Source organism: Carcharhinus amblyrhynchos, chromosome 2 (genome assembly GCF_965287045.1).
Source record: "Carcharhinus amblyrhynchos chromosome 2, sCarAmb.v2.hapA, whole genome shotgun sequence".
Classification (NCBI taxonomy): domain Eukaryota; kingdom Metazoa; phylum Chordata; class Chondrichthyes; order Carcharhiniformes; family Carcharhinidae; genus Carcharhinus; species Carcharhinus amblyrhynchos.
Window position 1 is genome coordinate 15,587,124 of NC_137325.1, and position 15,969 is coordinate 15,603,092.

Sequence of the window (15,969 nt, forward strand, 5' to 3'; positions counted from 1 at the left end):
AGTGCTTGGCCAATACTTCAATCTTCATTTGACCACAGGGAGAAACAAAAGGAAAAAAACATTTCAAGTGTAACTGGGAAGATTGTTTACCTGAATAAAACGTTTGAAAAAGGAATTCAAGTGACACCAAATTCAAATACAGGTTTAGGATCATTGAACAGAATCAGAGGCCGGAATTTTACCGGCACGCCCACCCCGATTCCGGGGGTGGGTGTGGCTCGGAGAACGATGGCCTCGGGAGGGATCATACGAACCTCGGGCAGATGTGCTGGTAAAATTCTGCCCATGGAATTCCTACAGTGCAGAAGGAGGCTATTTGGCCCTTCGAACCTGCGCTGACAATAATCCCACCCAGGGCCTATCCCACTAATATTTACCTTGCTAATACCCCCGACACCTAGGGTCAGTTTAGCAATGACCAATCAACCTAACCCTCACACCTTTGGAATCAAGTTGTATCCAATACAGCTCATTCGCTCAAGGAATGCTATATTTATATTGGTGATGTTTCATGCTTTTTGAGTGATAACTAATAAGTGTGATTTATTAAAAATAATGGATTTGAATATTTTTAATCCATTTTGTGTTCAGCAGGGTGAGAAAAGCTGAGGGAAAAGGGCACTTTGGGTCACTGAATGCCACCATCAGTCACTCCCAGATCGGGTGTAGCACAAGTCAGATGCAAAACGCAACTTGTGGTCTTCCTCATGTATCACTGTTAATATTTTCTTTTCCATGCCAGCCACTATTGTATTGCAAGAAAGATTGCAATGTGTGCTGTGTTCAAGTGAATTCTGTATGAGGCAGTGTAGCACTACTGCCTCATAGCGCCAGCAACCCGGGTTGGATCTCCAGTTTAGGTCACACGCTATGTGAAGTTTGCACATTTTCCACATGGGTTTTCCTGTCGGTGCTCTGGTTTCCTCCCACCGTCCAAAGATGTGCAGGTTAGGTAGATTGGCCAGGCCAATTCCCCTTAGTGTCAGGGGAACTAGCTAGAGTAAATGTATGGGGTTCTGGAGGTAGAGCCTGGGTGGGATTGTGGTCGGTGCAGACTTGATGGGCCAAATGGCCTCCCTCTGCAATGCGGGATTCCATGATTCTATATTTCTTGGGAATCCGAGTGTAAAATCTCTGACTTGGAATCCTTACAAGAACACAAATAGCAGGCACTCATTTGGACCAAATATACAGTCCTGCAACAGTGCCACTCCATCCTGAATTTGCAAGATTTTGTTTGATTCTTTCTTTGTTGTTATACATTGCTCACCTACAAATAAGCAAAAGGCAACATACTGCGAATACTGGAATCTGAAACAAAAACAGAAAATGCTGGAAAATCTCAGTGGGTCTGACAGCATCTGTGGAGAGAAAAAAGAGCTCTGATGAAGAGTCACCCTGATTCAAAATGTTGGCTCTACTCTCTCTCCACAGAGGCTGTCAGGCCTGCTGAGATTTTCCAACATTTTCTGTTTTGGTTTCCTACAACTAAGAGGTCTTCTGCTGCCCGGCTATTGTACGGCTATTAACTTGAACTGCTTTTTAATTTTACAAATCAGGACTCCACTGTGACTTCACTTTGCCCAGCACTGAACTCAAGCGGTGCAGTGAAGTGAAACAAAATAAAAAGTTTCGTTTCTTTCTTGAGTGTTTCGCTGGTTTTTGTGAAGACAGAACATTCTTGGTAATGTTTTTGTGTGGTTTTCTCTTCTATATTTGTTTCTGCAAGTGCCTAGATAACAAATGTAATAAATTATTGAAACCCTTTGACTGTGCTTGCTTGGCATAAATGAAATAGTCCTATTGATTGCACTATACATTCAAGGTGGCTGCATAGAACTTTTGAGCTTAATTATTATGGCCCAATGTGTCCAAATTCTTTAAATATATTATAGCTTTGACAACTTTGCAGTCATATAATAATTTACTTCAAGTTGCAAACTGCCACTGATAAAATTGAGTTACATAAGAACATAAGAAATAGAAGCAAGAGTAGGCCATCTAGCCCCTCGAGCCTGCCCTGCCATTCAATAAGATCATGGCTGACCTGATAGTGGTTCAGTTCCACTTACCCGCCTGCTCCCCATAACCCTTAATTTCCTTATTGGTCAGAAATCTATCTACCTGTGACTTAAACACATTTAATGAGGTAGCCTCCACTGCTTCAAATGGGCAGAGAATTCCAGAGATTCACTACCTTCTAGTAGTAGTAGTTCCTCCTCAACTCTGTTTTAAATTGACTCCCCCTTATTTTGAGGCTGTGCCCTCTAGTTTTTGTTTCCAAGTGGAAATAATCTCTCTGCTTCTAGCCTGTCTAGCCCCTTCATTATCTTACATGTCTCTATAAGATCTCCCCTCAGCCTTCTAAGCTCCAACAAGTACAGGCCCAGTCTACTCAATCTCTCCTCATAAGCTAACCCCCTCATCTCCGGTATCAGCCTGGTGAACCTTCTCTGTACTCCCTCCAAAGCCAATATATCCTTTCACAAATAAGGGGAACAAACTTGCACACAGTACTCTAGGTGTGGCCTCACCAGTACCTTGTACAATTGCAGCAAGACCTCCCTGCTTTTATACTTCCTGCTGGATAGATAGTCCCTGCTCCACAAAGAATCTGTAGGAATCAGAAGTACAAACAACCAAGACAAATTAATTTGTTATAACATTCACTTTTATTTTAAATCCAGAAGTAACATCAGCACCGGGGTTATGGCTAACATAATGGTTAGCAATTGCCTTGTCAAAATTCTTCCACATTCTCATATACAATGATGTAATTATTGAAATTTAATAAAAGTAAAGTTTATTTATTAGTCACAAGTAAGGCTTACATTTCAGTGCAATAAAGGTACTGCCACAGTCCAGCGCCTGTTCGGGTCAACGTACCTAACCAGCACATCTTTCGGACTGTGGGAGGAAAACTGGAGCACCCAGAGGAAACCCATGCAGACTCGGGGAAAACATGCAAACTCCACACAGACAGTGACCCAAGCCAGGCATTGAGCCCGGGTCCTTGTGAGGCAGCAGTGCTAACCACTGTGCCACCATGCCGCCCTTAAAATAAAACTATCGAAATCGATGCGCTTGGAACTTCTGTAAACTTGAAAAAAGATTTACAAACTTGGAAAAGCATTAGATGCATTACCTTAAAAATGTGTCCTAAGTAAATTATTATATGACTGTGCACTGTGAGTCAACAAAATTTTGCTATATTTTTAACCAGGCATGAAAAGTTTCATAGTGAAAGCTAATATTTTAATCTTATTACAGTTTGTGTGAAATTTTCTTCTCTCAGTTAAAATATACTGGCCAATATTATAAATTACAAGTACTTTCAACATGTGAAAGGGAGGTAATTTGTGTCATTTTATTTTTCCAGGGATGATTGCTCATGAATCCTTTAAGTAATTGGGTTTCAAGACTGGTTAAAATTTCCAATCTTGAGAAGTGCACAGTTTAAGTAATGCGTATTTCAATCAGGATGGCAGCAGTTCGTGTTGGCATGATATTTTACTCATTTGTTGACAGGAAGTGGGCATAGCTGGCTAAGCCAGCATTTTTTTTTATTTATAAGTTTATTTTATTAGTGTCACAAGTTACATTAACACTGTGATGAAGTTGCTGTGAAAATCCCCTAAGTCGTCACACTCCGGCGCCTGTTCGGGTGCACCGAGGGAGAATTTAGCATGGCCAAAGCACCTAACCAGCACGTCTTTCGGATTGTGGGAGGAAACCAGAGCACCTGGAGGAAACCCACGCAGACACAGGGAGAACATGCAGACTCTGCATGGACAGTGCCAGAAATCAAACCCTGGCGTGATGAGGCAGCAATGCTAACCACTGCAACACTGTTATTACCCATCTCTAATTGCCCTTGAATCTTCCGTGTTTATGCTCTTCAGACATTGTCTTGTGCTTTCAGTGTAATTTGTCAGGTCATTACGATTCCTTTAGTTGTTAAATAGCTTCAGACCATAATCCTTCTTCAGTCATTTCTCCACCTGTACAGACAGAACAGTGTGTCAGATTTAATATTGCCCAATGTCACAATGTAGTATTAATAATCTCAGCATTTGACTTTAACATCCTACAAAGCACTGACTACTTATAAGCAGCAGATGATAAAGCAAAAGGAAATGTGAAATATAGTGGGGTTGAACAATATCCTCTCATCTTTGGGCCATATCTTGATTGAGTTAAAATGGGCAGAATTCCCCCATCCCACTTGCAGTGGCTTTGGGAGTGGATGATCCAATGGGAGCCAAAAATTTGGAAACACGCTGGCGTAAAGTCATGTTGAAATTCTCCCAGTGGCGGGTTAACGGCAGGTTGGTCTTACTGCTGACTGGTGGCGTGAATGCCATTTGCATTCACTTGCATCTCACGAAAGTTCATTATAACAGCGGCCCGCTGGCTTCCTGTCAGGCCGTTTAATCAGGTGTCACGTCAGCCTGAGGTTATATCAACATCAAAAGAGGGTGGGATGGGTCGGGTTGGTCCGGAAGGGCTGGGGGTGCTGTGGTAGGTCCTGGAGGGGATTGGGGGGTCTTCTAACTCTCAGAGTAAAACTAGCAGAATCATCTGAAGGTAGCAATTTAAATCATTTCTGTCAGACGGTTCCAGGCCCAGTGCAATTGACGGATTAGCTTTTACATGGGAACTTCCTGGAGGGATTCCCCTGCGCATCATTGGGGTACCAAAATTACCTATTCAGTGAAAGCAAAATGACCCCATCTCTAAAATTCAAACTCTGGCACGAACTATTATAAAAAGCATGTTAACTCATTCATTTTATGGAATAGCATCTTTGGCAAAGTTGCAAATAGAGTAAGACCAAACAATGGCACTAATGTGATAGTTACTCATATTACACATGAAAGAAAGAAAGACTTGTATTAATATAACAATTTTCACGGCCACTGGATGTCTCAAAGCACACAGCAAACTCTCAACAAAGAACAATGATAATGACCAGATCATCTTGCTTTTGTTATATCGATTGAGGGATAAATATTTGTCAGGCCACTGGATTATCCTCAGAATGGGATCTTTTACATCCATTCTAGCAGGGAGATGGAGCCTCTATTTAACATCTCACCCAAATACTGACATCTCTGACAGTACAGCGCTCCCCACCGTGCGGTGCACCCCACCGTGCTGCGCTCCCCACAGTGCTGCGCTCCCCACCGTGCGGTGCTCCCCACCGTGCGGTGCTCCCCACCGTGCGGCGCTCCCCACAGTGCGGCGCTCAGTCTACAGTCAAGTGTCAGCTTTGATTTTTGTGCTCAGGCTCTGGCTAGAGGCTTGAACCCATAACCTTGCGACTCAGGGATGAGGGTTCGACCAACTCAGCCATTGCTGACACATTATGACGCCAAAACCCATTGTTGAGCACCTGATCTGGATTTGGCCATGTTGGTCTGGAATGAGGATACATAGTGCTCAGACCCACTTTACTTTATGTGAGAAATATAGAACATCTTATTTAAAATGTACCATCTATGAATAAGATAGAAAGAACATGGGGATTTTCAAATGTGTACTTCCCAAGGTTGCAGCTTTGCTAGCAGGAATGGAAGAAAAAGCAATGAGTCACAACCCGTCTGTGTTAATGATCTGCTTCTAAAACATCTACAGGTATAAATGTTGAAAAATTCATTCAACAGCGAAGTAGAAGGTCTTTGTGGGAAATGGATGAAATCCGCGATTCACAATACATCAGGGTTTGAAGTGAACAACAACAACTTGCAGTCAGATAGCATCTTTACTGGTGCCTCAAAATGGGCTCCAAGACGAGCGTTGTCAACCAATAATTTTACGTCCAGCCACAAATTAGAGATATTATGGCAGACTGGTCAAAGGGGGTAGATTATAAAGTGGGGAATAGGGGTAGAGAGGCAGAGAGGTTCAGGGAGGTAATTTCAGAACTTAGGGCCTACGCAGATACAATTACAGCCACCACAACCAAATATCAATAATAAGATTCGAAATGGAGGGATGAGCAAAATGGATCTGACCTATGGAACATTGTGTAATGGCACAACGTGGGAGAGGATAAGCCTCAGGATATTTGGACACTGCACTGGAGAAGGTGGAATGTGGGAGAGGTATCCACAACTGGACAGGAAGGTCCTTCATTTACAAGTTCAGAAGGCACTGGTACCAGGTAGCCAAGCAGGCCAGGGCCAAGGAGTCAAGCCCAAGGACAGGGCTGCAAGAAGTTCAACTCTCTCACACCAATGGTCAAGGAAAGTGAGCACATTTTCAAATAGTAGATCTTATCAACTGCATCATTATTTCAGAAGCTCCTGAAATCACCAGACCCTCATTGCTCAGCTATTAACAATCAGGCCCCATACATGATATTCACAGTCTCCATGGCACCTTCACACACTTAGCACTGCTGAGTGCCTCATATCCACATCTTACAGCTTGCATATAATGTTACTTATTCATTCAGGCCAGTCATATCACCCCAAACGTACAGCAAGACACTCATTGACCCATTTCCCTCTTTCTTGCAGCACAAAGTGGCATTCAACTGGAGGCAGCAGGAGCTAGCAAGGAGGGAACAGGAGTGCCTGGAGGTCGGGACCCCACGGAGGAGCCAGCACTGGCAATTACTGATAAGGTACCTGCTGAGGCCAAGGGTGGCAATGTTATTGAACTATTGAGGTTCACTCGCAGTTCCATTATCGAACAGAATTTACGTGAGACACCTAAAACATGATGTGCCTGTAGCTAAAGACATTCTGCATCAGGAGGAAACCTATAATCTGAGCAAATCTATCCGCTGCTGTCTGGCGGGGGGGGATGAAATGCGATTTGCTCTCAATGAACAGAGTGCCTCAGGGACCTCCCTCTACAGATGCAACACAGCAGACCGAAATGTTTTATTTATTCATGGGATGGGCATCGCTGGTTGGCTAGCAATATTGATGTGGAGATGCCGGCACTGGGACTGGGGTAAGCACAGTCTCACAACATCAGATTAAAGTCCAACAGGTTTATTTAGTAGCACAAGCTTTTGGAGCGCTGACTCTTCATCAGGTGAGTGTCTCTGAGAGACTTCTTACAGCATTTATTGCCCATCCCTAGTTGCCCGAGGGCAGTTAAGAGTCAATCATCTGGAGTCAACTGGCCAGTCCAGGTAAGGACAGGAAATTTCCTTCCCTAAAGGATATGAGGGCTATTACGGTTTTTCCAACAATAGACAATGGTTCCATGGTCATCAGTAGATTCTTCATTCCAGATACTTTTTATTGATTTCAAATTCTACAATCTGCCATGCGGGATTCGATCCTGGATCCCCAGAACGTAAACTGAGTTTCTGGGTTAATAATCTAGCGATAATACCACCATGCCATCACCTCGCCACCAATGTTGCAAATATCAGCAGCTCTGAAGGAAATGGCATAAAGGGGAAATGAAGTATGCAGCACCCAGAATGTCTGGTACTAAATAAGGCACAAGTGTAGAGATTTGAAGAAATCATTCAGAGCAAGGATACTGTGTAAAAAAGTTCACCATTGTCCAACATGACCACAAACTGATCTGCCACTTGAGAGGGAGAACTTACTGCTGGTGAATTAATCCGATGGTCACAACACTTCAGGTGAGGGGCAAGATTGAGAATAACCTTCATGAATAACCTTAGCTGGTACGGGAGTTGAACCCATGCTGTTGACATCATGAACTAGCTGCCCAGCTAAACAAATAGAAATCATTAACCATCTCCACACGTCCCTTTACATTTATTGGCTACAACCCTATACAAAGCACTCAATGTCATGAATTGCCATTATAGTAGCAGGCAATAAATTCTCGTCGTAACAAGAATCTCGTCATAAGGAGAGGCTGGATAGACTGGGACTTTTTTTCTCTGGAGCATAGGAGGCTGAGGGATGACCTTATAAAGGTCTATAAAATAATGAGGAGCATAGATCAGCTTGATAGTCAATATCTTTTCCCGAAGGTAAGGGAGTCTAAAACAGAGGGCATAGGTTTAAGCTGAGACGGGAGAGATATAGAAGTGTCCAGAGGGGCAGTTTTTTCACACAGAGGGTAGTGAGTGTCTGGAATAAGCTGCCAGAGATAGTGGCAGAGGCGGGTACGATTTTATCTTTTAAAAAGCATTTAGACAGTTACATTGTATGATGGGTATAGAGGGATATGGGACAATTGGGATTAGCTTAGAGGTTTATAAAAAAAAAGGGGGGGGTATGGGCAAGTTGGGCCAAAGGGCCTGTTTCCATGCTGTAAGCCTCTATGACTCTATGTAACAACAACAGAAAGTGCTGGAAAAGTTCAACAGATCTGGCAGGATCTGCGCAGAGAGAAACAAAGCTTACATTTTCAGAACAACATGGTTCTTCTTTGGAAGGTTTACTGAAGAAAACAGGCTCGGGTCAAGCAGAGGTGGGATCACAGAGGTGAACTCTCCCTGCACCCCCTCCCCTCACCCCACCAGCACTACCCTCCCATTCCCCACCCTCGACCACCAACACCACCGATTTTTAAGCTGGAGTGTTGGGATCACCACGTTTGTGTCGGAGTCATTTTGAAAGGACAATGACTGCTGCTAAGAAGGCCAAGGTAATGGCTGTTCTTCAAACAGCAAATTCCACATATAACCAATTATTATTTTTTGGGAGACAATGGCTTGAGTGAGAAACGACGAACAAAGCAACAACAGGCCTGACCGTTCAAACTGTACCAGGGGATCTTCTTCCATCCACTAAAACCACAGGTTAGTAAATCAAAGAACAGATAGACAGTTTAATGGTCCATTGGTTTAACACTTCACCTGATGGGCTGCATCTCAGATAATACAGTACTCCCTCAGTACTGGAACATCAGTCAAATCATACATCTATGTCCACAGTTGGTGCTTGAATGGAGGGCTGAATGGAGGCTGAAGGGCCTGTTCCTCTGCTGTACCCTTTTTCTTTGTTCTCATCCACAAATTTCTGACTCAGAGGCAAGACACAAACTGACAATCTGAGATATTGGGTGGCACGATGGCACAGTGAATGGTACAAGTGGTGCCAGAGAGTGATAGAAGAGCAATTATCATTGCTCTTTATCATTGCTCTAGGAAGAGAACGTGATAAATCCTGCCGTGTAGGTCATATAGGGCAGCATGGGGTTGCACAGTAGCACAGGGCCTCACAGCACCAAGAACCCGGGTTCAATTCCATCCTCAGATGACTGTCGATGTGGAGTCTGCGCGTTCTCTCCGTGTCTGTGCGAGTTTTGTCCGGGTGTTCCGGTTTCCTCCCACAGTCTGAAAGGTGTGCTGGTTAGGTGCATTGACCATCCTAAATTCTCCCCTAGTGTACCCAAACAGGTACCAGAGTGGGGAATTTTCACAGTAACCTCGTTGCAGTGTTAACTTAAGCCTACTTGCGACACTTAATAAATAAATATACAATTCTGGTTAACGTGAATGAATTGAATTTTACTTGCCATATTCGTCACAGATGAGTTAACATAAACAGCCCGACCTTGATCAAAGCATCGGACAGGATTTTCATTGAATTTAATGCTTACTAATTTCCAATGGTGCAATCTCACTCTGCGATCTCTAGACATTGCTTGAGAGGTTTTTTTTTGGTCACTTCTTATTTGGAGAACAACATAACACAGAATAACGTCATCAGTGACGATTCGAAATAATTGCTAAAAGGAGTAAAAGCAACATCTGAAAGAACAGCTCTTCACACAGCGAGTGGTTTGGGTCTGGAATGCGTAGCCTGAGATAGTGTAGTGGAGGCAGGGTCAATCAAGGCATTTCCGAGGGAATTTGATGACCATTTAAAAAGTAGCAACCAGGGTTATGGGGAGGAGGGAAGAGAATGGTACTTGTTGAAATGCTCCTTCAGAGAGCCAGTGCAGACTATGATGGCCTGAATGGCCTCCTCCTGCTTTGTAACAATTCTGTGATACATATTCACCAACATATACACTCCAATGCCCAAGACAGCCTTCAACTTTTAAGTTCAGAGCTGCCTTTGAGATACTTAATTTTGCAATATTTTCCTCTTAATGTGCACAAGGTTGGAAAAAGCACTTTTTTGAGAATTATAAATAGCAAAACATGAAAAAAGTGCAGGTTTTAGTTCCTTGTGTACTGTTCAATAATGACTTAGAATAGCCAGCTGTAAGGTATGGGGTTTCACCTGCAACCAAAAGCAGTTGCCCACCCCCACATGGTAATCCCCCTTTGGCCTTCAGTGGCCCCCATCAAGAGTTTCTGCAGTTACGGTTAATCTATGTTGCAATGATAACCCAGGAAGTCCACAACTGTACCTGGCACATTTATATGAATGGCGGGGCTACTTCAGTGTTCTGCGGTGTTATCTTGGGATAAGGCATTGTCCTAATCCCCTAGCACCAATGCGACTTTACTTCACCAGTCAACTGCACAACTTCCCCTATTACACAAAGTACACCCCAATTTGTCAACTCACAGGTCTAGTTGTATTCCTCACTGAGGGGTATATTTCATATTGTGCTCCTGAATAATACTCTTATTAAGCAGACCCCTAGCTACCCAATCTTTCTATTCCAAACTCTTTACCAGAAATGGTTATTCTCAGTTCTAAATACTAAGTATCCAAACTGAAATTGAAATTCAGTCACTACTTCTCATTTCTTCAAGTTTAAAATAGACAAGTGAAGCTACTTTTAAAAGTCCATGTGTAGAAATAAAAGTCATATGGAACTTCTCTGAAGTACCCAAATAATTTTTCCTCATTCATCAACTGTGCAGTTTCTCACATACGAGTTAAAAATGTCTATTAATAATGTAGATTGTCGAAGCTAAAGGAGCAATGTTTACAATGTCACGAGAATTAATGGCACAGGAAAGAAATGTTAAAAAAAATCCCCTCGAGTCAGTCAAAGTTCAAACCGTCCATCTGATTTCATGGCCAAAATTTTAGAATCATAGAATCTGTACAGTGCAGAGGGAGGCCATTTGGCCCAGCAAGTCTGCACCGAACACAATCCCACTGAGCCCTAGTCCTGTAACCTGTATTTACCCTAGCTCATCCCCCTGACACTAGGGTCAATTTAGCATGACCGATCCACTTAACCAGCACATCTTTGGATTGGCCATTCCCATTGTGGGTTCCCCAGTGGAAGGTGCAGATAACAGGAAAACCTGCTGACAGGGACCGGAATATCCTGCCACCCATCAATGGCAGGCAATCTCGTGCATGGAGTGCGGGGTGGGGGCGTTGGAGGAAAATCCTGCCCTGTAGCTATTACTTAGACATCGATTATTAATTAAACTCAAAATTGGAATAAAATTTGAATTGGCCCAGATCACTGGGTCTTCATCTACATGTAATAGTCCCATTAAGGTAACAGTTCTACACATATGGAGCAAAATGATTTGCCACATTATTTGTTCTGCGAATCTGACATTAATTTGGGGACAATTCCTTCCATTTTCAATAGATGAAGAAATCATTAACCATCTGGTGGAGCTTCCTGAGCTTTTATCGTATTAGTGAGGGCTTGTTGGAAAATGAAAGGGGCGCACTTCCTGCAATTTACCATCAACTAATGTCAACGAACCAAAGATTTCATGATGAACCATTGTAGTGGAAGCTTGGGATATTCCCTTCAACCTTTTGTGAGTAGTTTATGATTTCATTACAATTTTTACAGATGCACCACAGAAAACATCCTTTCTGGATGCATCACAGCTTGGTATGGCTCCTGCTCTGAGCAAGACCGCAAGAAACTACAAAGGGTTGTGAACGCAGCCCAGTCCATCACGCAAACAAGCCTCCCACTCATTGACTCTGTCTACTCTTTGCTGCCTCAGGAAAGCAGCCTGCATAATCAAGGATCCCACACAACCTGGACATTCTCTTTTCCACCTTCTTCCGTCGGGAAAAAGATACCAAAGCCTGAAAACGTGTACCAACCCACTCAAGAACAGCTTTTTCCCTGCTGCCATCAGACTTTTGAAAGGACCTATCTTATATTAAGCTGATCTTTCTCTTCATCCTGTGACTGCAACATGATATTCTGCACCCCCTCCTTTCCTTCTCCCCTATTTACTCTATGAACAGTATGCTTTGTTTGTATAGTGCACAAGAAAGAATACTTATCACTGTATCCCAATACATTACTAACTCAAACCAAACCAAATCAAAACAAAAATTAATGATAGCGCACCAAGAGAGTCCAATCTCATTTTAGTATCATGCTAATTGATTGTCATATCCCTGTGCTTTAATGGCATTTATTGTTAATCATTATGAGGTCCTGAGTTAGGTTAGCTAATGTCTACTTTCCTCATTCTGTACATTGAAGTCATTTGTTTGGCGATTTGGTATATTATTTATTCTTTTGACTAAGTGGTGAATTGAGAGGAACTCCCTAAGATCTGTATTTCATTAGTTGCACAGAGGACAAGGGCTAAAGGCATAAGTCAGGAATTTGAAGGAATATTCACTCCCATCTGAACAGATATAGATACAACAACCCTAGGAAAGCTCAACATCACTTAGGCCAAAGCAGGCACCTTCACCATTAGTTGAAACATTCACTTCTTAACAGGAATAGGTTAGAGTATTCAGCCCCTTAGGCCAAACACTCGACTCGATCATGAATGATCAGTAGTTTCATCTGCCCATCTTGGTCTAATAACCCTTAATACACCTGCTGAATAAAACACAAATCAATCACAGTTTTGAACTGAGTTTCAGTTTCATCATCCAGAAAGACAAGGGCAGCAGGTGCATCACTACATCACCATCTCTTTATACCACTATAAGTGTCGAACCATCCTAACTTGGGTGTACGTTGGCATTCCTACGTTGTTGATGAGCAAAATCATATACTTCCTAACGAACAGCATCTCGGAGTACCTTCACCGTGTCAACCACAGTGGCTTAAGAAAGCAACCGACCAATATCTTCTCAAGAGCAGTGAAGGACAGGCATCGCCAATGTTGCGCATATCCCAAGTATGTGCATGAAAAAGTCAAAGAAAATAATTTCACATGGAGGCACTTAAGGCTGCTACATTTATACCCCATGACAACATTTTAATGGTTCTCATGATTAACAAAAACATCTCTGGAAATAAACAACTGAAAGCAAAAGACAAATTAATGGTTCAAGTAGGCAGTCATTCATCAAACTCTTGCTACATATTTCCAGCATTTATTTTAGGGTATTTCTGTCCTCCAGTGTCATTCCACAAATCTCTTGCTAGCAAAGGAAACACTAATTAGAAGATGTTTCACATAGCATGAATCTGACAGGAGAAAGGGATAAAGAGTACAACATGGGCAAGAAGAACCATTAGCTGAAGCAAATGAAACTCTGACTTACAGAGCACGAGCGGTAACTGGTGCCACACTAGTATAACTGTAAAAATATACCTTTATATGTTTTTTAAAATCTGATTTGATTTATTATCATATGTATTAACACACCATGAAAAGTATTGCTTCTTGCGCGTTATATGACAAAACATACCATTCATAGCGAAGGAAAGGTGAGGGTGCAGAATGTAGCGTTACAGTCAAAGTTGGGATTTAGAGAAAAATCAATTCAAGATCAAATCAAGACGACTCAATCTTCCTGGACCACCAAATTTGACCAAAATGGTTTTGACAACACCCATGAAATAAATTTTTTAGACATTAAACAGCTACTTAGTATTCAGACTTCATTTAGATTCAGAACTTGTATTCTTGAGAGAAAGCATCTCAGAAACACCACATTTAACATTTAGAAAGCAGGGAAACTCACATTATTGCCAGATCCTCTTACTTGCCATTCTTTGGAATGATGGAAGATTAAAGAAAAAAAAAATCTTATGTTGCCTTTAATCGGAACAACAAATTCAAATTTCAGGATCGCACTTAGATAGATTATACAAAATTTTGACCTTAGCTCCTTTCCCTGGGCTTTTCTAGCCTTGATGCCAGTGGGCGAACTAACCGTACAGCAGCCCAAGTGCAGTGGGAGAAAAGAACCTTCAAAAATAGTATGGGAAACATCAGCCACAGCAGAGCAGGAAAACACAATAAGAAGTAAGAGCAAAGGTGATTGATGGTAAGGGGTCACTCGGGGTCAGTGTTCAGGTAAACGCCAATTTTTATTTCACTGGGTAGGATCTTCCACGCCCCTGCAGTGTGTTTCATGGCGTGGTAGTGGTCTGCCGTTGGTTGGCAGTGGGGGCTTCTGGTCCCGCCACTGTCAGCGGTGCTTCCCGTATATGCAACCCCCAATGTCGAGAAACCTGTGGCGGTGGGGGGTTTCCCTTTCGGCCTGACCACAAGATCCTGACAGTGGGAGCGGCTTGAAAATTCCAGCTAATACACATTTACATATCTAAAGAAAGACTAGATTAATTAATTAGCATACGACTATGGCCAATTTGATAATTTGCCATCAGCATTCATTTCAGCAATTGCAAATAAAGTGAAAGCAAAGCCTCAGGAATACGGATTAAGAATCAGTGCGAAGAAAACATTGGCACAAAATAGGTAGTTAGTTTGAAGGAGCTGGTGAGTTTTCATGTTTTGAAGTTTTAGGCTTGAAAGCCTAATAAATAGAGGCATTATAGGGTAGCTTGAACCCATGGAGTGCACATCCTGTTCAATGTGGGAACTCTGGAACACTTGTTACATCCTGGACAACAACCTGGGCAAGAAGAGCTATTAGCTGCAGCAAACTGAGCTCTGACTGAGAACATGAACAGCAGTTGGTGGCACAGTGGTACAACTGCAAGGATGGCATGTTTACTGGTTAGCCCACAATTTAAGGTTGTTGCAGAGAGGGAATGTTAGACAGCCAGACAGTTAAGGAGGACCAGGAAGGTAGTCCAGGAGTGCCCCCTGAATGCAAATCATTCTCTAAACAGTATTCTGTTTTGAACACTGGTGAGAGAGTTGATTCCTCAGGGCAGGGCAACCAGAGCACAGTGCAAAGCACCTTTGTTAGCTCATATGTGTAAGGGGACAACAGAAAGATCGACACAGCAATAGTTATTGGAGATTTTGAAGCCAGTATGTGCATAATTCATGGAGGTGTATAAAAACAATAGTAATAGGGTAATTATATTAGGTGATTTCAACTTTCCCACATCAATTGGGTTAGACATAGTGTTACAAGCTTGGATTAGAATGGATTTCTTGAAATGTGTACAGTAAAAATATTTTAGGTCAATAGGTAGAAGGTCCAACGAGGGATAGGGCACTGATGGACCCAATGCTGGGGAATGAAGCTGGACGGATGGTTGAGATGGTGGTGGGGGAGCATCTTAGTGATAGTGATCACAACATGGTACAACTTAAGCCTGTTATGGATAAAGAAATAGACAAGTTGCAAAAAAAGAAAGTTTTGGAGCAGATTTTAGCAAAATAAGGCAGGATCTGGCGAAGATGGACCAAAAACAGCTGGTTGTGAGGAGATCACAGTAAAAAGTCTGACAACACCAGGTTTAAGTCCAACCGATTTATTTGATAGTAAACTCACTAGCTTTCGGGTTTGTCCCTTCATCAGGTGACATGACGAAGGGACAAACCCGAAAGCTAGTGAGTTTATTATCAAATAAATCGGTTGGACTTAAACCTGGTGTTGTCAGACTTTTTACTGTGTTTACCCCAACGCCGGCATATCTGAGATCTACAGAGGATCGGTTGGGGGGGGGGGGTGGCGGCGGTGCGGTCATGGAAATGGGGAGGGTAAGGCTCAACATGTTCCCTTTAGGATAATAGGAAGGAGTGATGAGCCCAGGGAACTATGGATGACCAGAGCTATTCAGAATACAATGAAAAGGAAAAGAGAGGTTTTTAGCAGGAGTGCAAATCAGAGGAGGCATTAGTGAAGTACAGCAAGTGCAGGGTGAAGTTAAGGAAGCAATCAAGAGAGCAAAAAGGGGATATGAGAAAAAGCTCAGGCTGGTAAAAGTAGGGAAAATCCTAAGATATCC

At 42.6% G+C, this 15,969-nt stretch overlaps 1 long non-coding RNA gene across 1 annotated transcript in view; it reads right to left on the reverse strand.

The window, feature by feature from the left end:
• Positions 1-2,699: 2,699 nt before the first annotated feature.
• The window catches only part of LOC145360318 (uncharacterized), an 87,384-nt gene continuing 74,114 nt past the window's right edge, over positions 2,700-15,969 (reverse strand). The window contains exon 4 of the long non-coding RNA XR_013889687.1: positions 2,700-4,001. This is a non-coding gene — a long non-coding RNA (uncharacterized LOC145360318). The remainder of the gene's footprint in view (positions 4,002-15,969) is intronic.